Raw genomic sequence first — 21,971 nt, 5'->3', positions numbered from 1 at the left:
GTTTCGCTGGTCCATTTTTTCTTATTTAATGTCGGATGTACTTCTGGGATGGGGACCTAGCGTTCCGTACACTTTAATAATCGGAATGCCCTTGATTAGTTGCCGCGGCGACCTTTGGCAGAGATGTTGCCATTTTTAAAGACGTGTGGGTGTGTGAGTCAGAGGCGGCTGCTGTGTGTCTCGGTTCTGCTCCCGCTGGTGACAGCACCAGTCTCTGTGGGTTACCGGGCTGTTCTTCAAAGGAACTGCATTAAAAAGGACCTCTTTCATTGAACCTGTGCAAGGTGCTCTGGTTATTCTGAGGATTTCAAAAATGTTCACACTGGGGTAAAAACAGCAGCATCCAGCTTATCTATCTGGCAGTGTCTGACTATCCAGTTAGATCATGCATCGCATAACTTTTTCATATGCTGTCACTTTATTTTTTATAAGAAGATAGCCAGTTATTTGGCTGTCCTCATTCGTGGAATAACTACTCTACTGCAGAAATGTTTTTTTTAATAATTGCATCACTTGGCTAAACATAAGCGATTAACACACCCGGTCCCCATTGAGAGCCAAGCTTGAACAACGACACCTAATATGGTACTGGTAAGAACCTGACACCAGAATAAAAGCGTAGCAATAACTACCGGGAGGAAACGGCCGTGTAGTTATTATCCTGCAGCATTACTCCGCAGTCACAGGCCCTAGGCAGTGGTTTGAAGTTCAGCATACTGTATTCTTGTTATTCAGTTGCACTCCCAAACTGGTATAGTGTGGTGAGTCAGTGGGCTCTTCTGTGTTACCCTTTACTTGCATGGTCTTCAGCAGAGGAGTGGGGTTCTGTCTCCAGGGCCCTCTGCAGTGTGTCCTGCCTGCAAAAGATCTGCTTTACAATCAGAGAATGCAGCTGAATGGGGCCGTGCTTAAACACCAGTCTGACACTGTTTCTGCACAGGAGTGGCAATGGAGCGCCCTGCAAGAGAAGCTTTCATTCACGGTTACAAAGCAAAGTGCGCTCGGAGCCTTATCATCGTACTGCATGAGCCTGCTCAACTCAAGTGAGAGCATATCTGCTGCAAAACCCTTCTTTAAATGAAGATAAACTCCCGAGTGTGCGTAAAAGCATGCTGGTTAAGGTAGGGCCGGAGCTAAATGTACAGTATATTTCTCATGTGTCTGTTTATTAGGCTGCTTTGAGGGTTTCATTAATTACTTTGGAGACGGTTAAACAGTCAGAAACAAGATGTGTTTTAAATTATTCATAATGCATCTCGATTATGAGTTTCATTCTGACTGTAATCCTGTGATTTTACACAAATATGTTTAACCTTTTGGGTACTGAGTGGGGCCGCGTGTGTGTGTGTGTGTCAGTGTGTGTGCGCTCTCACTGGTTTACGTTCACGTGTGTGTGTGTGTGTGTGTGTGTGTGTGTGCGTGTGTGTGAAAGCAATGACTTGTTTGTCATTGAAACACAAGCAGCAGGAATGGCTTGATCAGACACAGAGTCCTGGCTCATTTGCATGAAAGAAAGCTGAGTAAATAAGATCTCATATCCCGGGTTTCTCCAGCTGCTGGCAGGTCATTATTATTGCACTGCAGACGACAAATCTATTCTATTAAACACGCTGGCATTCTGACTCTCCCCTGCCTGCTCCTTTGTGTTTGAGCAGGTTGGAGGGCTTATTTGCATTCAATTATATATAAGAAAGTGGTCCACATTTCCTGAGTTTCAGCACGTTTGCGCCACTGTTTTCTTTAAGGACGCAGAAACTTGTAATCCTTTCAATAGTATACTGTGACGACAGACACAAAAGTAAAGTCATGTAGTTTTGTGATTTGGTTTTAACCCTTGCCCTGCGAAAGGGATATAGTGGAGGCGCTTGCATGAACGTCACACTTCAAACAGTCATGGAGAACCACTTATCCAGTAAGTGGTTCACGAAACGTGATAGTAACATTATTTAGAATACGTTATTGAGAGTGTCAGAGTTTGTGGATACAGCGTGGTGTCTGTCTGTACCTCTGTCCACATGTCCAGTATGTCACACCTACATTTGTACACATATGTGGAGAATCACTTTTGGTGTTCTAGGAGGTGTCTGTGTGTCTGTCCAGCCCATCCATCTGTATGCCACACTTCCCTATTATCAGTACAATCGTTGATCAGATTGGGATTTTATACTATTCTGTGCATGCCGTTGATATACGTAATGTTCGTTTTTCATCATACCAGTAGCTCTAATCTTGAACTTAAGGACATTTTTCAAAAATGATAGGAATTTTTTGAATTTTCTTTGGTGCAGAAGGAGGTTCAAGGTTACGGTGATTCATCTGGGCTTGCTCCTCGCTCTCTTAATAAACCGTATTTCGTAGCCTCTCTGATAGAGCAGCATATTATTCCACCACTGGTGCGACTCATTGTTAGTTGTGTGCTCTAATTAAAGGTTAGCTTGAGCAAGCAGGAGTTTGGGGTTTGGAAAGGCCACAGGAGGCCTCCCTCGTCTCTGAGACAGCAGTGTGTCTGGCTATCGATTGTCTAGACTGATTTCCTCACTCTATTAACAAATTCATATAACTGTCCCTTAACACCCACACCTGCAAGAAAGCTGTCTCTCTGGCCTTGTCACAAATCACAGAGATAGCAAGCCTGAGCAGGACAGGGTCTAACGAACTGTCATCCCTGCTAGCGCTCAAAGGACAGGCTTGTACGACACACAGAAACGGCTCGAGGACAGCAGCTAACAGGCTGTCATTCATTGTCACTAAGCAGCAGCCAGCAAGAAGCTACAGCGTCTCTGTGTTTCTGCTTCCTGTGCACAGAACGGGTAACAGGACCGCATATGGACTGGAAAAGAAGGCTGCGTTTCTGTATTTGTTTATTAACTCAAAACAGGCTGTATTTGGGCTCTGGTCTCCCGGCCGTAACCGTCTCTAGGGGTAACGTAACAGCCCCATTAATAACGCCTGTAAGTGGCAGGCTGATTGAGATTGCCAGTCCGGCCCTCATGTTGAAGTTATTGATGAGCAGTAATCCTTCTTAGGCAGTCGGGAGAGGCCAGGGACAGGAAATCCAGAGCCTTCCTCAATCCAGCTAACCTGACTGATTGAGGTGCGCGTGTGGTTGCCAGTTCGCCTCTGATGTAAAGAAAAGAGACATTTTTGCATGAGCGGTTTGTAAATGTCACCGGGTAGACGTGAATCATCGACCACACACACCAGAATCAGTCGTCTCAACCACAATGCGAAAGAGCCAGGCTCCTCTTCAGGTGTTGTTTTAGAGCTTTTAACCTGTTTTCATGGGGGTCAGGATCCGTAACTTCAGGGCGTGACACAGCACTGCCTGTTACACTCACACAATAAATAATTATTTAAGCAGCAACAGCCATCTAGAATGAAAGCGAACGCACATGATAACATTGTAAAACAGGATATAAATTAAACGTGATGAAAGATGATTTAAAGCATCCTTTCACAGGGTTTTGAATAATGTTCTCTCGCTTGCAGTTTTGAGCTTTTGAATGAGAACGGGACATCTTTCTTTTTCAATAGACTGATTCTTTTATTTTTCCCTTTAACATAATTCAGTCGTGCTCCATTGACTGTAAGGTTAGCTCTTTCACTTGTTAAGACCTTGTTTTACTAAATGGTAAAAAGACGCAATCTTCCCGTGCCTGCTAAAGAATTAATTCAATCGGTTTTACATTTCACGGTGCCTGAAAAACATTTTGAAAGTTTCAATCAGAAGTAAATGAAGCCATGCAGTGACTGTCCTTGATTTAACCAATTCGTAGACTTCAAGCTACGAAGGAAATGCTATTTGACATAGTCTGGCTGGATTTTGGGTAACTGGACATGAAGTGTCTCTAATTACTGTGTATTTACACATAACTAATGTGTTATTATACATAGTTATAATTTAGTTAATGTGTACATGTTTTACACAATGTAACTCTAACCCTCAACCAAAAGCAAGAATTCCAAGCTCCGTCCAGTCAGACAGAAAGCTGAGAAGTGTCCTAACAGCCGTCTTCAGGGCTGATAAACGGTGTTGCTGTAGGCTTGATCTAATTTAGGTAACGGTTATAGCACTAAACGCTAAGGGATAATCAATTTAATTACAGACACAGAGCGCTAATGAAATTGGAAGTTAATAAGAGTTGGGGTTTTGTTCAAACATGAGGTTGATATAAAAGAACATTGCTACCATCATCACTAATAATTCAGACCCATTTTGTTCTCCCTTGTTAAATGAATTGTGTTGCTTATTAAAAGTGACAAGATTAATTAAACAGACTTGCATTAAATTATTAGGAATCCATCAAACTGAGAGGCTGGGCCTGATGAGGTCTGATTAACTGCAACAGTGCTTGGTTTGCAGGCTCCATTCCAGTTGCTTTCCTAGAAGAAATGCGGATATGAAACCTCCTCAGTATAGGGCTGTGTGCTTCCACACTATATCCTGGAACAGATGGGACCTACAGAGCTGACATGGGATTCTCTCAGCAAGGCGCTTTCAATACAGGTACAACTCAAATAAACAAGCAGCCACACACATTAACATCAGGACCGGAATTAGCCAAGGTGAGGCCAGCTTCAGCTAATGCTTTGCCAAGTTGACTTGGTTAGATGTGTAATACCTCTTAAGAGCTTTTGAAGGTATTTGTAGAGAGAAATCCATCTACAGCGAGCGTTGAGACATCTAGCAACAACTATCATTGGTAACACTTTACATTAAGCGTCTTTCATTACTGTGTATTCACATAGGAGTTCCTTGGTAAATGTGCACTTGCAGTGTTATGAGGCATAGCTACAATGTTACTGTAAAGAAAAGCACCATTTAAACAGTACCCATGCAGTTCTGCTGGTCTTTGCACTGAAGTCAATCGTCAGGAAAGCGAAGCAGCTAAAGCATGAACGCTGTGCTGAAGTGGATTTGACAGCAGTGGAGGGATTGCACGATGGGATGATAATGACTGAACAGGCTCGAGTCCTGAACTGCCTGCAGTCTGTGTGAATACCTGAGCTTGTGAAAGTGACTGCAGCACAATGTGAGTGTAAATGACGGAGCGGGCACCAGGATGCCGTGCATCACAACTAGCATGTCAAGAAAAGAGAGAAGGAGCCCTGTTCCACTGTCACCCGATTCCTTCAAGATGCAAAGTGGTGTTCGAAAGCTCCACGCATTGAGTCCCGCTCCCAAAATGTATTTCCTATGTAGCTGCACAGTAATTAGACACTTCAAGTGTTTGTTGCATTGTAACCACGCACCCGGAAGTACTGTGTATCACAGTGTCTTTGTGGGGACAGAGAGCAGACAAATTGAAACCCATCCAGGCTCTGTGTTGCCAATGCTCTTGAGCAGCCAGGGAGCAGCCTGGTGCAGTGAGCTGGGGCAGCGTTACATTACAAACCCCATCAGTCAGGGCAATGTTCTCTCCTGTGTATCTCTGCCATGTTTCCTGATCCAGTGGGATACATGAGTAAGAGTGTGTGTGTGTGAGCGTGTGAGCGCGTGAGTGTGTGAGTGTGTGTGTCTTTGCTACTCGTTTCTCTTCACACTGGATTGTAATGTTAGTTACTAATGATACCCTTCTGTGAAGCCAGGCACTCTCCCCTGTGACAGTTTCTGACAGCTTTGCTTCGGGGTTGAAATAATAGCCGATTTAGAGTCCTGTATATTTCATGGTTTTATAATTTGAAATGTTTTTTTCTAAAAAGTTTCTGCATCATAAAAAAATTTAAGGAGCATGTTGATAATTTATTACCGTTAGCAACAAACCTATTAACACGTTCAAGAGTTTTCATTTTCTCTTAATAGTTACTTATAACATACTTTGATATCGTTAAGCTAATAAAAATTGTATAATAAAATTAGACCTCATTTGCTTAACAGTACTGCTGTAACACTTTTACAAGTGCCTTCAAACCCATTGAAACCAATTTCACTGATGCAATCGACTGTACGGATTTTTGATGGCATTTTTTAAAAATCACTTCAGATCACTTAGTGCTGCAGTACATGCAATACTGTACATGTTAAATAATTGCAACCAGGTTTTTAAACTGCAAACATTGCATGCTTCACTGTGTGCTGCACAGTGATCAGAGTGAAAGGGTACATTTTGACACGATTGAAACTGCTTTGGATTCTGAGTGTGTGCCGCATGATTTAATTTGAACTGAAAAGAAAAAACCGCTTTGGACAATGAGTCTAATTATTTCAGTGAAATGATAGCTCCGGATCGGTAGTCACATTTTGAAATGTCCCTCCGGAACACTTTCCACAGTTAAGAGGGTTTTGATTTCTGATTGGATGTGTACACACTGTAAAGTTACCGGACTGGCTTTTCTGAGGCATCACGGGCATGCTTCATATCCACGTTGACACGTGATTCTCTTGACCCTGCAATCCATCACTTAGCTGGTGACAGCTTGATTGACAAGGCAGTGCAGTGGTGGCAGGCTTTCGTCACGGGTAGGCGAGCATTGTAATTCCTAGTTGACTTCTTCAATGGAGATCAAGTTAGTTTGATTGTCGGAGGCATTTACAAACAATAACCTAAATGTTATATCTGCAGCCTCGGATTTTTTGTGAACTCAAAAGTAGACAAAATACATTTTAGCCAAGTAAGATAAGCTGTAATACTAGAACAGAGAGTGATTCACCCCACTCCCCACCCCTCCCCTCCCTTATGATCTTACTGCACAGAGTAAATAGACAGTGAAATTAAGATGCAAATCAGATTTATTAATTTAAGGGCAGCGGTATGTTTCTGCCATTGTTTAGACCCCAGTGCCTTCATGAAAGCGAGTGTTTGAAACTCCTGAATGTCCTGCGTGCGGGTGAACTCAAGATCAAATTATAAATATCTATTTAAAATTCCCTTTAGGAAGACATATATTATGGAGGAATCTAGCAAACGTCCTTGACTAGAACACAGCAAACAGCAACTTCCCGGGATTAATCAGGCAGGCTCCAGCAGCTGCAGTTAGTCCATATAAGTGAATGCCACATGCCTTTAGCAAGGATGCAGTGATTTCACTCAGCTTTATAATGAGGGAACACAGGTGCAACAAAGACTCTCTCTCTCTCTCTCTCTCTCTCTCTCTCTCTCTCTCTCTCTCTCTCTCTCTCTCTCTCTCTCTCTCTCTCTCTCTCTCTCTCTCCCTCTCCATCTTTACTGCTCGGAGTTTCACAGGATGTAAACTGCAGGTGTGTCAAGATCACTGGAATGTTATTCGAGTTCTCAGCAGTTTGAGTTGTGATTTGCAGATGCACCTTGGTCATGAGGGATCCGTTCTTATTCAGCAAGTCATCACTCAATCAATCTCATACATGCTGTAGCTTCTCTGATTCGTAGGTATTAAATACAGTCAACTCTCATTTCATACCAATTTCAAAGGGACCTGCAGGGAATGTGTTTAATCCCAGTTTGTTTTAATGAGAACTGACAGTACATATATATATATATATAATATATATATATAAATTATAAATGCATAGTGCCCAATACTTTTACTCCTTTTTTTCCCCAATTTGGAAAGTCTAATTATGCTCCCCACAGCAGCTTGGGAGACCTGAAGGTCAGCGGGTGTCCTCCGACCCCGACCCCACGACCCCACGACCCCGTGAACTTTACACCCCAGCCTTATTCAGTTTTTAAAGATACAATTTGCATGCTGAGAACCTCCGATGCCACACGCAGCTGGGCTGTTGAATTGAGGAAGTGATGAGTGGGAAGGAAGCAGCACCAGCTTTGAATCCCTTCTTGTGTTCAAATTGAGCATTTCTCTTGTTTTGTGAAGATGTATTTCTCAGTTGTGTTGTTATGGATACAATGAGCTGTGAGTCCAGTTTTTTGTTTTTTTTTATGCTTGATGTATTTAATTAAATCATACGCTTCGTGAGCATGGCAACGCTACAGCAGGTGCCTTTTGTTGCTAACTAGCCCTTCCTTCATAATATATTTCATTTGCATGTACAGAATAGGCATCATATTATAGCTTCATTCTTTAGAAATGTGCTCTAGAAGATTGGCAGTGTTTCTAATGAATGGTTTCTATTGGGGATGGACACTGTGAATGTTGGCCAGTTCATTAAAATATGTAGATATGGAGTGAATGGATGACAATCTATAATGTGAGGCAGGATTTCTTTTTTATTCTCAAACTATCTTTTTTTAAATAACAGTGGCATATCGAGACAAGCTCTCAAAAATGCAATTTATTACCAAGCTATCTATAATTACATTACCACTAAATGCTCCGTTGCTTATGAACAGAATATTATTTTCAATGCTGTTATGCATTTGTGTGGTTACAATGACATTTATATATATATTTCTGTGCAGAATCTTCTGTTATTACAGGGCGTGGCAGGCATTCCCCAGCACAGGAAATCTGGCAGAGTGCTGAATTCATAGATTGCTAATTAAGTGAATTAATGAAAGGGCCACCATGACTTGGATATAACCCCCATAGGGTCCATCAAAAGCAATCTTAACAGTGGTCTGATCTTTCTGAATCTGCCTGCCAACCCTGTTTCTATACTGCAAGAACTCTGCTGCATTTTGGAGACTGGGGGCAGAAAAAAAATATGCACATGACATCATCTCTCTGATTGTCAGTACATCAGACTCCACCACAGTGATCATTAGACACTCCGTTCTTCTAACAGGCATATTTAATCTTCACTGTGCTTTCCGTCATTGCCCTGGTTAAGCAAATAAGTGAGATTTTAGTGTTTGAGAAATGAACCCTGTTCTGTGTGCTTATTAATTAACCTCCTCTGTCTAAGAGTCACCCCATATAGATCATTCTCTCCAGGGAGGCTGTATCGTGAAAGCCCCTCAAAACTGACATTTTTCTTCATCATAAGAGCATTTTATTCCTTAATGAGGTAGAAAAGTCCTCCAGTTGCATAAATGCGTTATCAGGCTTTCAGCGTGTTGAATGGGTACCTTGAATGGATTAGACACGGCCTACATGCTGTCAAAGTTATTTTCTGAGCTAGGTCTGGATTCTGCATGCAAAGGCAGCAGTCTCGTCTCTCCCTGTTATCTTGCTGTGTGCATTTTAAAAAGGGTTGATTCTGGGTTGTGAAGGTCCTTTGCAAGAGTCACCAGAACTCATTCCAGTAACCAAAGCAAAAGTAAAAATGAGCGGATTCCATTTGCAAACTTCATATTGTCGGGGTTTGACTTTATTTAGGAGGCACTAAAAACAGCGAGTAGCACGTTGCATTGTGTGTCTAATTACAGTGCGTTTGCATGTGCACTTCCAATGTTAATATGCATAGATACAATGCACTTAATGTGTCATTTATTCTGCATGGTGTAACCCTAATCCTAACTCTAAACCTACCCTAACCCTTTACTGAAACAAACTGTGTACTGACATGTATCATGCAAAAAGATGCACATGTTAAGCACATTGTAAGTATGCATAACATCATTTACTATGTAACTAGGTAAAACATTACTGTGCATTCCTTGCTAGTTGCAAGATTAAAACTCAAGGGTCAGTCGGTTATTCCCAGGGTGTGTTTCATATCTGATAACTGATTAGGTTTAATCTGTGAAGGTCAGGCCATTAATATCTTTTTTCCATGTAAAATCGATGCAATATATGCTATATCATTCCCTCGCAAACTTGGTACTAATCGCACAGTTTCTAATGATGGCATGTTTCTGGTTAAAAGGTTAATGGTAATTGAATAAATCATCCGTAAAAGAATAGCTTTTCATTTACATCTGGACGTGACTGGATAACATCACCACAAGGGCAGAGACTAGTTCCAGGGTCTTCTGTCTATCATTTTGGACATGGGGAGGAGGGAGGAGGTAAATCATTTGAAGTCGCTGCTTTCAATTTTTAACAAGCGAGGATGCGCTTGTGGCTTTTTGAACTCATCAAATGCTTTTTTTTTTAAAGAAAGAAAGAAAGAAAGCAGAGCAGCTTCCTTTCAAAGTCCTGGTTTCTATTTGAATTCAGCCTATTTAGCCTCTCTTGAACCTTTGTGTTCTTGGATTTTAAAAAGCACAGTTCCTTTTGAAACAGCACACACTGTTCCTTTTGAAACAGCACACACTGTTCAGTGCTTGCAGTCTACAAAACAATTCCAAAATGTGACCACTTTGAGCTTTCATTGGGCATCTCAAATAACTTCGAAAACGTCTTATGCATTTTACTACCTGTGTTCCTGTTCTCTTACTATTTTTAAATGTGTGGCCTAGTAAAGTCATCAATTAGAGTGTGTGCGTTTGGAATATTCACAGGTCCATCTAGACCACTGTTAACACTACCTCAAATTCAGAAGGGTCACGGATTTGTCAGTCAACTGGATAATAACCCTCATTGAGTCCTCCTCTCGATTCTATTCTTAGAATACCAGACTCTTCCTGAACCTCGTGGAGAGCCCCAGCCCCTGGTATTTATTTTGATGTTAAGGACTGCCATTGCCTACGCGATTGAGTGGATTGTTACAATACCCCTGCAGTCCCTCGAAACAGATTCCTACGTGGTGTGAGTGAGAACTAAATACATCTGAAAAAAAACACCTCAAATACATCTCAAGAAAACACCTCTAAAGTCCCGCATTGTGTTTTGAACATGCACTTACTGCATGTAGAACGTCCGCGGGCAACCACAGCTAATATGCATTGCTTACAGCGGCACTGTGATTATGCTCTTTGGACACAGTCGGTGCCTCAAAAGACAATTTCAAACTTTGCATAGCAGACAAGTTATTTGATCGTGCTTTTAAAGTTGCCCGTAGTTAATTGCGGTGGCACGTCCTTGGAGGAAAGCAGATTTTTGCAGTCGTGTCTAATATCCCACGCTGCAGAGAGAGAGAGAGAGAGAGAGAGAGAGAGAGAGAGAGAGAGAGAGAGAGAGAGAGAGAGAGAGAGAGAGAGAGAGAGAGAGAGAGAGAGAGAGAGAGAGAGAGAGAGAGAGAGAGAGAGAGAGATATTCTTTATTTCATCAGCAGCTCCCAGCCTGTGCTTGATCCTGAGGCCTGACTTTCACAGAGTCAGAAGCAGCAGACAGCCGTTGTTGTAATTGGCAGAGGACTTTTCGTTTCTCACAGCAAACAAAGTGCAGTTTAGGGAGATGTGCCTGCGGTCACTGGAGATCTCACAACAATAGCTATAGAAAAAGATCTGTGGAACTGCTGAAGTAACAATCCATGGTAACACTTGATATGAAGTGTCTCTGATGTTTCTTTACATAGTGAATGCATGTGTAATTTACAATGTTATTATGCATAGCTACAATGTGTGCATCTTTTTAAATGGTCTAACCCTATCCCCAACCCATTTCTGATACAATTGTCTACTTGCATACAGTACATCATGTAAAAAGCATGACACCTTTTTAACATTGAGCCCTATCTGTGCTTGCAAAGCCCCCGGTGGAATGGCTGTTTCCCAGGGTGTGCTGAGAGACGCTCGCAGATCTCCGTGTCAGAGGAGAGTAGGAGCGCTGCTCCACCCCTCCCTGTCCCTCCTGCCTCCAGGGCAGGACTTTGCGAAGCTGTCAGAGGTGCCTCGAGGGGAAGCTTCACCGTGTCGGTATCTGAGGGGTTTTGAGCAGTGCCAGCTCGATGGGTTGCACTTATACGTTTCTTGTGAGGTGACAACACTCAGACATTTACAATTATAAAAAAAAAAAATTCCAGACTCCAGCCGGCAGGAAATAAATATCTCCAGATATATACCTGGACACGCTCTCGGAAAGCCAGATTGCTTTTAAATTGACAGTTGGCGTCAGTGAGAGGCCCCTACTTATTTCTGCATTGCTCGGTTCAATTGGCATCACCCTTGCAAGCCTCGCTGCTGTATATTACACATTAACTGCATGTTATTCATCTGCTGCTGTGTGTCGTGTGTGTCATTAGCAGTGAGTACCCTTATGAAGGATAACAAGCTGTTAACCTGTCAGTCAGCAGGTAGACTGCACTATCGTGTGCTAGTTAATGCAGTGAAGTGTGAAGGAGACCCGTTTCATATCAACGCTGAGGGATTGTTCAAGTGTCTCTTGACTCCATTAACATTAGGAGGGTGCTGCGGGTGCAACACACAGACATGGTTCTAAACAAACAGAAGATTCCACAGTCAGTGGAATGTGAACAGCGTGGAACGTGAACAGTGTGGAATGTGAACAGCGTGGAACGTGAACAGTGTGGAATGTGAACAGCGTGGAATGTGAACAGTGTGGAATGTGAACAGGTTCTAATTGTCTTACTGATGATCCATTCCACCTGGCCACGTGCTACAGAGAGAACAATAGTAACTTCAGGACATGCCCTTGGGTTCTCATTCGATGGCACCAATAGGGTATTAGAAGACACTTGTGAGGCTAGTCGATGGTTTCTCTGTGCAGTCAACAGCTATTTCTGTTTTATAAAAAGCACGTTTCTGAGTGAGAAACTGGCAAAGGACAAATGCAAATGCAGATTACACTGGAGGTGAACGTGCGCTTATCTAAATTGAAAGAAACAGAAGCATCAACCGTAACACTTTGCTGATACAATTGTGAAGTTACATATAATATGCAAAGAGATGTGCGCGCTCGGTACATTGAAACAATGCATAATAACACTGAAGGTGTTTAATGAGGCAGGGCTGGGGTTAGAATCCCCTCCGTGCTGAAACACGTGTGGAATGAGGCCAGGTTCTATCGGCCTGATTGATGGTCCATTCCACCTGGCCATGTAGAGAAGGAGCTGGGAGACGCTCCAGAGAGCAAGACGAGTGCGTGGGAAGACTTTCCAGGCAGCTGCTATTATTCAAAAGAAAAACAACAAAATTGGGTACAAAATTGTTGTGATGATTTATTTTTTTGCCACATCTGTTACAGTGTGACGAATCGGTCTGAAAGATGCTGCGTCTGCTCTAAGTGATTCATAAAGTTAACCTGGACATGAATCACACTCTTTCTTGGCAGTATTTCAAATGCACCCCTCCCGTACGTGATGGATCCAGTGAATGATGGATCCAGTGAATGATGGATCCAGCATCTCGTACTCTTGGCCGGGAGAATGGCTTGGTGTTAAATTCCTTTTTTTTTTTTTTTTTTTAAGCTAATCCATTTTGTAGCTGTCTTTGGAGAACTTTGTAGTTCATTGACGCTGTAAGTTCCACAGACAGTGGGATGAGTCCCATGTCAAATCTGAGTGTAGAAGCAGGTGTATTGAGAATAAACAGTAAGCAGTGCACAATTGAAATATATCCTCGGTTTTGAGCGCCGGTGGACACAAGAACTGCAGGTTAGCCAGCTCTCGTTCAATCTATTGCGAATCAAAGGCAGGCTTTAATGACACTGTCTGAAGCAGGCAGCTGGCGACTGGGAAGAGCAGTTCCATCGGTTCAAGCAGATTGTCGCTAGTTTAAGCAAATCAATTGCCGGGTCCCCGTCGAAAATGACCCTTCAGAATAGAGCCCGCTGAGTTATGTAGGTCCTAGAAACGTTTCTAACAGGGCAACGCTTTCCATGAAGTGTCTCTAATTCCTGTGTATTACACAGAAGTTACTTAGCAAATACATGCGCACTTACACATCATTACAATGCATAGTGTACTCAACGTGTAAGTCTTTTTGCATGACTCATGTATGACCATGACATTTTCCTAGCAGCTGTGAGGCTAAAACAGCACATGCAAATATGGCAATCGCACAGTAATAAATCGATCAGACGGAGCTTTTAAAAGAGTTTTTATACTGCTGATTCTTAGAGAAAAACAAATCCAAGGATGGCTAGGTGCAACCTTACCCGTGCATCCCGTCGCTTCAGTCCCCTTTCCTTCTGTGCTGACAGTCATTTCAAGGCTGTCCAGCTTCTACTTGCACAGTTACAGTGTCAGTATGCTTGTTACAATGTGCTTCAAACCTAACTCTCAATCTAACCCTAACCCTTTTCTGATATTTATATCATGCAAAACGATGTGCTCGTTAGGTACATTGTAACTGTGCGTAGATTACTAGTACAGTTAAAGTAGCATCAGTATTAATATTAGCAGAGGGTTTTAAATGTTTTTTTGAGATATGAGTTTTAAAGCATTCATACCAGATGTGCAGATCTGAGGTGAGCGTGTCGGGTTAAAAGGGCTTGCAATGCAAAATAAGGTCGGCATGGAAACCTAAGGGCTAGATTTCGAGTCTCTGATTGCAATTAGCATAATTGAGAAGATGATTCTAAGTGGCAGCACAGAACAGGCATTCTAAAAATACACGTTTTTAATGCTCAGATGTGAAGCGATGAGCCTGCTAGTTAAAGTCACTCTTACTAGTTCTCCCACTGGTTTTTTTTATAAGTGCCCTTTATTTTTCTATGCAGAAATTCCAGAGGCTCTGATTAAATGACGGTAAGGATTTTGCTAATGCTTTTTGAACTGTCGTTTTTAGTAAGGGCTCAGGTCGTTGTTTAAGGCTAATCAGAACACACAGAAAGACATCGCTGCTGCTATCTGAGCGGTTCAACGGGCCTTGTTCTGGGAAGCCGCTGTCTTTACACCTTAACCTTCCTGCTTGATTTTGTACCCTAATCACTTCAGTGTAAATGAGTGACCGGTCCCCTCCTGCAGTGGATAAAGTGCTTTAATAACACAGATCTGGAGTGGTGAAGAGCTCTCCTCAGCTAATCAGCAGTGCACGTTTGCATGTTGCTAGGCAAGCCCTCAGTGACATGTCTTACTTGTTCTTCTATACAGCAGCCGGACCTTTATCCCGACTCTTTAGATTGAGCACAGATAAGCAGGATGCTTTACCTCTGGGTCCCTTTTGCTGTTTACCCCTCCCAAGCTTCTCGAATTAAGCCTTACAGATTTACTGCATCGTGCCTTTGAACCATCCTGCTGATTGCATCCACAATCCCTTCAATTCCGTCAGCTGAAATCAGAGCAAAGGAAGGATCACTACACGCAGCGGTGTGGCTCTGTATCCGCTGGGATATAAGGCGCAATAGATTTCTTCATAGCCACAGGGCATCTTGTATCCAAGCTTTTGCTAAAACCTTGAGAAGCAGGGCCATGGTGCTCTTGACGGCGATACAAGGCTGTGTGTGTTTTAAATGTTTCTGTGATGTGAAGCAGAGCATTCTTTCCTTTGGTCCACCAACACAGGGAAGAGGCTTTTGGCTGGCAGCTGTCGTAGTCCCCCATGTTTTCTTTGCTGGTCTTCAATGAAACTGTTGAAGAGTTTTCATTTTTCATTGCAAGAAAAGTTACTAACTAGATAAGGCTAATCAGCCAATGAGCCAATCAATGCAGCTCTGGTTTCTAGTTATTGATCCTCGTTGGTTTGTAAAGAACCCCAAAAATTCAGCATCAACAGCACAGCTTAGTAACTCACCCCATTACCCCCCGCACTCTGGGACAGGAGACCCTAGTAAACAAGATGATCCAACCCTAATACGAGTAACACTACCACTCGGGTTATATATAGAAAAAGCCAGCCTCCAGTCCTAGCTCTACCAGTGAGGTAATATGAGAGGGTAGAGTGTATCGCAGTCCTTAATGACTTATTACAGCAGTTTATTGATCTGCAGTCTCTCCTCTTGATCTTTGCAGAGCTCTTGTTTTCCATGCATTTGAAACGCTTCGAATACTCCAGCGTGCGCAGAATCAAACTTTTAACTTTTTAACTTTTTTGACAGCAATTTGAAACTGACTTCTCTTTACATTCCAAACAACTCTTATCACCTCAAACATTTAGGGTGGATGTTAAAGCCTGCTTTACAAACATGTCTATATATGATACTATCTGAGCTCCTCATCTAAACAGTGGCACTTTTAAACCTGTGAATAATGCAAGGAGACTTGCACACACTTGTATAGACGTTGCTTTCCCCCAAATCCCTTTCTTGTAATGATTTAAACAGCTGCAGTGTTTACCTCCCCCCTCCCCCCTCCCCCAGCTCAATCAAACAGACTGCGCTGTATTTAAACCCAGTGCCGTTCAGCATCTTTTACCTTTTAATTGAAAGTCTGTATTGGTTTAGGTTACACCATTCCAGCAGGGTATGATTGCCTCTGTTATATTCATTAACTTGTATTGAACTGGCAGGAAATCATTTGAATCAAATGTGCCTTTTAATATCCCTTGGGATGAACCTGGCCAATCAGACACGATTTCCAGAAGGTAGAGTCTGTGGCTGTGGGGTTTGAGCATGTGTCTGTGATACCCAGAGCTTCGCTGGACAGCTGAACTAGATGCTGCTCAGAGGAGCTGTCCAGTGCTGAATTGTTTTTCCAAGGTTGGTCAGTAAGCAAGAACAGTCAGATGCTTTCATCTTTAAATGAACAGAGAGCTGCTGATTTTTTTCCCCCAGGAGAGTTCATCCACAACACTGTTGAGTGCTTGCCAGTTCTGGATAAACTATCCTGGGGAAACCTCTGTGATCTGTTCATTTGAAGATGAAAGTAATGGTTTTTTGTGAGCGTGTGTGTGCATATGTATATCAGTGCATATATATATATATATATATATATATATATATGTAGACCTCGACGAGAGACAGACGTCTGAAAAATCTAGTGTCTGTCCAGCGTTAAAGATTTCTGTCGCTGTAACGCAGCTATTGCTTGTCACAATACGGTGCACGCTTCTGCAGCCTCGATCTATCACGAAGCACTTCTAATTGAGTTATCAGGTGGGGGCTTTCTGCAAACGTTGCTATTCCAAGTCACATTGATCAATGCAGCCACTGTGCTGAGGATCAAACCAGCTGCCTGATGTGGAATCCCTCTGCTGAGACACAAGACTGACACAGTTGATATGGGTTGAGTGGATAACACAGGCATGTACTCATTCATTGCAGGTTAGGGCTCTTTTTTGATGCATTGGCAATGTAGTATAGTCTGGCTAGACACAGTTCAAGGTATATTTTTTAGTGCACTGTATTCCTGTACCCTGCTAGGCTGAAGGGTTTTTATCTGTAGTCATCATCACATCAGCAGGCTTGGAACGAAGAAGCCTCAAGTCCTGAAACACAATGAAATGTCTGCGTCTCCAGTCGGCTCTTTCACACAATTACCTTTAGGAAAGTAAGGGGCACGCGGAACTGTGGTTGAAACACCTTGAAATTACCTGAGCACCAAAAAAAACAACTGTGATTGAATTCCTGTTTATCTGCGAGGTTCACAATAGACATGCTCAATTTGAAGAGAACTGGCAGCACTTATCTAACTGGGGTGCACTGGAAATAGCCTTGGGGAAGAGGAGGTGAAAACGTGTCTCGGTTCTGAAACATTCTTTACAGTATTCTTGTCTTGTCTTGCAGATCACAAAGTGAAGAAGTGTATCTCTACCCACAAACCAAATGGCACAATCATCGAAAAGAGCAAAGCTACTGTAAGCTTTTCATTACTTTGATTTAAAACACTTTGTGGTTTTGGGGGGGGGGGGGGTGGTTCCCACCAATGAGCTCTACAAATGAGACCATGTGTTGCACATCCTTCAGCATGAAGTGGCTCCCTCTGGTGGACAGAGCACAGTAATATAAATGCACGCAATTATGAAAAAGAGTTAAAGTAGATAATAGGAATTCTCTATTCAAAGCTGGTAACAAATATTCGAAAGGGTTTGCTGCACTTATAACTAATGCATTCAATACAGGCAGGCGATGGTTTTGTATGTAAATACTGAATGTTTTAAAGGAACTGCTATACAAAGACTGTGTTTGAGTTGTGGGGGCATAATTTACTTTTCTATTAGCTTATAGCGCCCTCTGCTGAAATATTGCTGCTAAGCACCATGGATTATTATTATTATTATTATTATTATTATTATTATTATTATTATTATTATTATTATTATTATTATTATTATTATTATTATTATTATTATTATTCAGTCTCAATCTGTCCTTGTTAATGCCTCTCTGGCTGGCTCAGTTGGTAGTGTGTTGGACTCTGATTCCCAGGGTAGTTGGTTCAAGTCTCACATGAGGCATGTGTTAAGCCTCCATTTCCTATAATATTGTTTAATTTAACTTCTAGACCTACAAGGTTTGGCTTTGAATCCAGTTCAAGTCACAAATGATGCGAAGCTGAGAATTGCAGTTTATCCCCAGGTCCACGTCACACAATGCAGTCGTGTGTTTCACGCAGCTGGAGAGAGTGAGACTCGGGTTCACGCGCCATTTTAGGGTTTTGTTTCTTTTCATTTTCAAAGACTTAAGCATAATAATTATAATAATGTGAGGAGGTTGCCCTAAGATCTTATCTGCAATGCTGGACTCTCTCGTGGAGCCAAGTGGCAACGCATTGAAAATGCTGTTCCTCCTTTTGGGCAGGAGGTGGAGGGGAAATGGGTTTGAAGGCTCACCTCCAGTAGAGTTTCTTCTATTGTTGTACAGTTAGAAACGTTAAAAGAGATTTCTGCAAGGCAGGTCTCCTCCTGTAACATCATTACTTACTTTCAGGAACTCAACTCTGAGAGCCAGATTCAAGCCACTGTCTTTAGGGAATGAAGGTCATGGGGTTAGTCCACTGCACCACCAGCTCCCACTGGAAACTCTTCTTTCACACTGACCTATAAGCGAAATTAAACAAGTCTTTGAAAATAACGCAAGAATTTGCCACGATTCGAACCCAGTCCCCCAAAGCGATGGGGCGTGTCACGCAAGCGCGTTAACCCGCTGCGCCATCTCACTTGCACAGGAGGATGATTCTGTTTCATTGAATTTATACGAAATTAACCAAGCCTTTGAAAATAAAGCAAGAAATTGCCAGGATTCGAACCCAGTCCCCCAGAATGACGCTAGTGAATTAGCCCACTATGCCAGTTCACTTCCATGGATGACCTTGTTTTTTCATTGGTTTTATGTGAAGTGAGATGGCGCAGCGGCTAACGCGCTTGCGTGGCACGCCCCTTCGCTTTGGGGGACTGGGTTCGAATCCCAGCAAGTTCTTGCTTTATTTTCAAAGGCTTGGTTAATTTCGTATAAATTCAACGAAACAGCATCGTCGTGCCGTGGAAGTGAGATGGCGCAGCGGGCTAACGCGCTTGCGTGTCGCGCTCCAACGCTTTGGGGGACTGGGTTCGAATCCTGGTTATTTCTTGCTTTATTTTCAAAGGCTTGGTTAATTTCGCTTATAGGTAAGTGTGAAAGAAGGATCGGCTGTGGGAGCTGGTGGCGCAGTGGTCTAATCCCACGACCTCCTCTCCCCGAAGACGGCGGTTCGAATCCCGGTCCCGGAGGCGAGTTCCTGAAGGTAAGTAACAATGTTGATTGTGTCTCCACAGATGGCGAAGGAGGTGAAGACCTGCCCTGCGGAGGAGAGAGGCTAGAAAGGGGGGGGCTCTGGCCCCCCCCGGCCGGGAAGAGAGTGGAAGGTGGGGGTGTTGCTGCCTGAGAGAATAACAAGACTGCATTTTTGTAACAGTTGCGCAAGCATTTTAAGAAGGAGACATGTGCAAGTTGTATTAATCACTAGTCTATTTTAAAGATTCTTACTTAGTATCTACCTCCTGTAAAGAAAACCTTAACAATAGTAAGTAAGAAAAATACATTTCTAATGGTTTAACTTTAAACATGATTATGTAGTTAGTAAGAATCTTTAAAATAGACTAGTGATTAATACAACTTGCACATGTCTCCTTCTTAAAATGCTTGCGCAACTGTTACAAAAATGCAGTCTTGTTATTCTCTCAGGCAGCAACACCCCCACCTTCCACTCTCTTCCCGGCCGGGGGGGGCCAGAGCCCCCCCCTTTCTAGCCTCTCTCCTCCGCAGGGCAGGTCTTCACCTCCTTCGCCATCTGTGGAGACACAATCAACATTGTTACTTACCTTCAGGAACTCGCCTCCGGGACCGGGATTCGAACCGCCGTCTTCGGGGAGAGGAGGTCGTGGGATTAGACCACTGCGCCACCAGCTCCCACAGCCGATCCTTCTTTCACACTTACCTATAAGCGAAATTAACCAAGCCTTTGAAAATAAAGCAAGAAATAACCAGGATTCGAACCCAGTCCCCCAAAGCGTTGGAGCGCGACACGCAAGCGCGTTAGCCCGCTGCGCCATCTCACTTCCACGGCACGACGATGCTGTTTCGTTGAATTTATACGAAATTAACCAAGCCTTTGAAAATAAAGCAAGAAACTGCCGGGATTCGAACCCAGTCCCCCAAAGCGTTGGAGCGGGACACGCAAGCGCGTTAGCCCGCTGCGCCATCTCACTTCCACGGCACGACGATGCTGTTTCGTTGAATTTATACGAAATTAACCAAGCCTTTGAAAATAAAGCAAGAAACTGCCGGGATTCGAACTCAGTCCCCCAAAGAGATGGGGCGCGACACGCACGCGCGTTAGCCCGCTGCGCCATCTCACTTCCACAGGAGACGATCCTGTTTCGTTGAATTTATAGGAAATTAACCAAGTCTGAAACTATGCTGTGCTGTTCTTGGTGGACTGGGTTCAAGTCCTGTTGATTCCTTAACCAGTGTGAAAAAAAGATTTCCTGTGGAAGCTGGCGGCGCAGTGGTCTAATCCCACAACCTCCTCTCCCTGAAGACAGGGGTTCAAATCCAGATCCCGGAGGCGAGTTTCTGAAAGTAAGCAATGATGTTGATTGTGTTTCCGCAGGTGAGAGTAGACCTGACCCCTGGCATGCTATTACTTATTATGTGTTTTTTTTTCCTCTCTCCAATATTGCATGCACGAGGCTCCTTTTAAAGAACAGCACTGTGTGTAGTAATAGATCCTTGTGATTAAAGATACTTGTGTTGAATGCACGACGACAGAACGTTTAAGAAAGTTCTTGCACCCAGTTAGAATCTTTCAAAGAGACGGGTGCATGCACAACTCATGAGAAGCTCTTTCCTCTTCTCTCAGCAACACCCCCACAATGAATCTAATGAACAGTATCTATGTGGGTTTCATTACTACAACCAGTAACTGTACTAATCAACACAGATATGAAGTTCAGTTATACTCCTGTGCACGACTGGTAGAGGATCGAATGACCTGGAATCCATTCTGCTCTGCATACAGCGCAGGTTATTTATACAAACAATGTCTTGAGACTTGAAGTGTAATCTAATTAGTGATTGATCCTTAAAACAACAAGAGTCCCCACTCGTGTACTGTATACAGTGAAATCAATTTGGTTATCGACCGCTTGCTAATTAGATGAAATTTAAACCTTTAAAACTAGTTCTGTAGAAAACTAACAGTATATTGGACTTCAGACCAAGAAGAATTCATTTTTATGTGGTTTTTTTTTTGTTTTTTTTTAATGGTGACATTGCAGTGTGGAGTAGTGGTTAGGGCTCTGGACTCTTGACCAGAGAGTCGTTGGTTCAATCCCAGGTGGGGGACACTGCTGCTTTACCCTTGAGCAAGGTACTTTACCTAGATTGCTCCAGTAAAAACCCAACTGTATAAATGGGGAATTGTATGTAAAAATAATGTGATATCTTGTAACAATTGTAAGTCGCCCTGGATAAGGGCGTCTGCTAAGAAATAAATAATAATAATAATAATTAGTTATAGAGTATCCACTACTACAGGCTTAAGCAAACTGTTTGAAATCAACTTAAATCCTTGATTCAGTTAGATGTGATTCAAAGGTGCAACCCTTTGTATGAAGAGACTCCCTGTTACCCTAATAATGCTTATGGCTGTACAGCAAAGGCCAGTGTGTGTGGATCATGCCTTGTGAATAGTGACATCAATTAGTTCTGTATTAATGCACAGCTATAGTCTGGTGCCTATGCCCAGGACCACACACACTGCTACAGGACATGAATCAATAACCTTCATGTATTTTCCACTCTCACTGAGACTCTGCAGCTCCTGCAGACGCTGCGCATCCCATGCAGGGAACATCTTTTTATTGAGCATCTTAAATTATGCAAAGGAACCTAATCAGCAACACTAATTGTCAGAGAAGGACATTTCAAAGTACATTCTAGGCTTAAAGCAGGGGATTAAACAGCAAAGTAGTCTGTGTGTGTGAATACTTGACCCCTCTGCCCGCTGTGCC

At 42.8% G+C, this 21,971-nt stretch overlaps 1 long non-coding RNA gene across 1 annotated transcript in view; it reads left to right on the top strand.

Annotated features, from left to right (window-relative positions):
* The window catches only part of LOC131708069 (uncharacterized), a 35,999-nt gene that overhangs the window by 9,630 nt on the left and 4,398 nt on the right, over positions 1-21,971 (top strand). Inside the window, exon 2 of the long non-coding RNA XR_009311242.1 lies at positions 17,266-17,336. This is a non-coding gene — a long non-coding RNA (uncharacterized LOC131708069). The remainder of the gene's footprint in view (positions 1-17,265; positions 17,337-21,971) is intronic.

This window comes from Acipenser ruthenus, chromosome 40 (assembly GCF_902713425.1).
Source record: "Acipenser ruthenus chromosome 40, fAciRut3.2 maternal haplotype, whole genome shotgun sequence".
Lineage (NCBI taxonomy): Eukaryota > Metazoa > Chordata > Actinopteri > Acipenseriformes > Acipenseridae > Acipenser > Acipenser ruthenus.
This window is presented reverse-complemented; position numbering and strand designations above follow the sequence as displayed.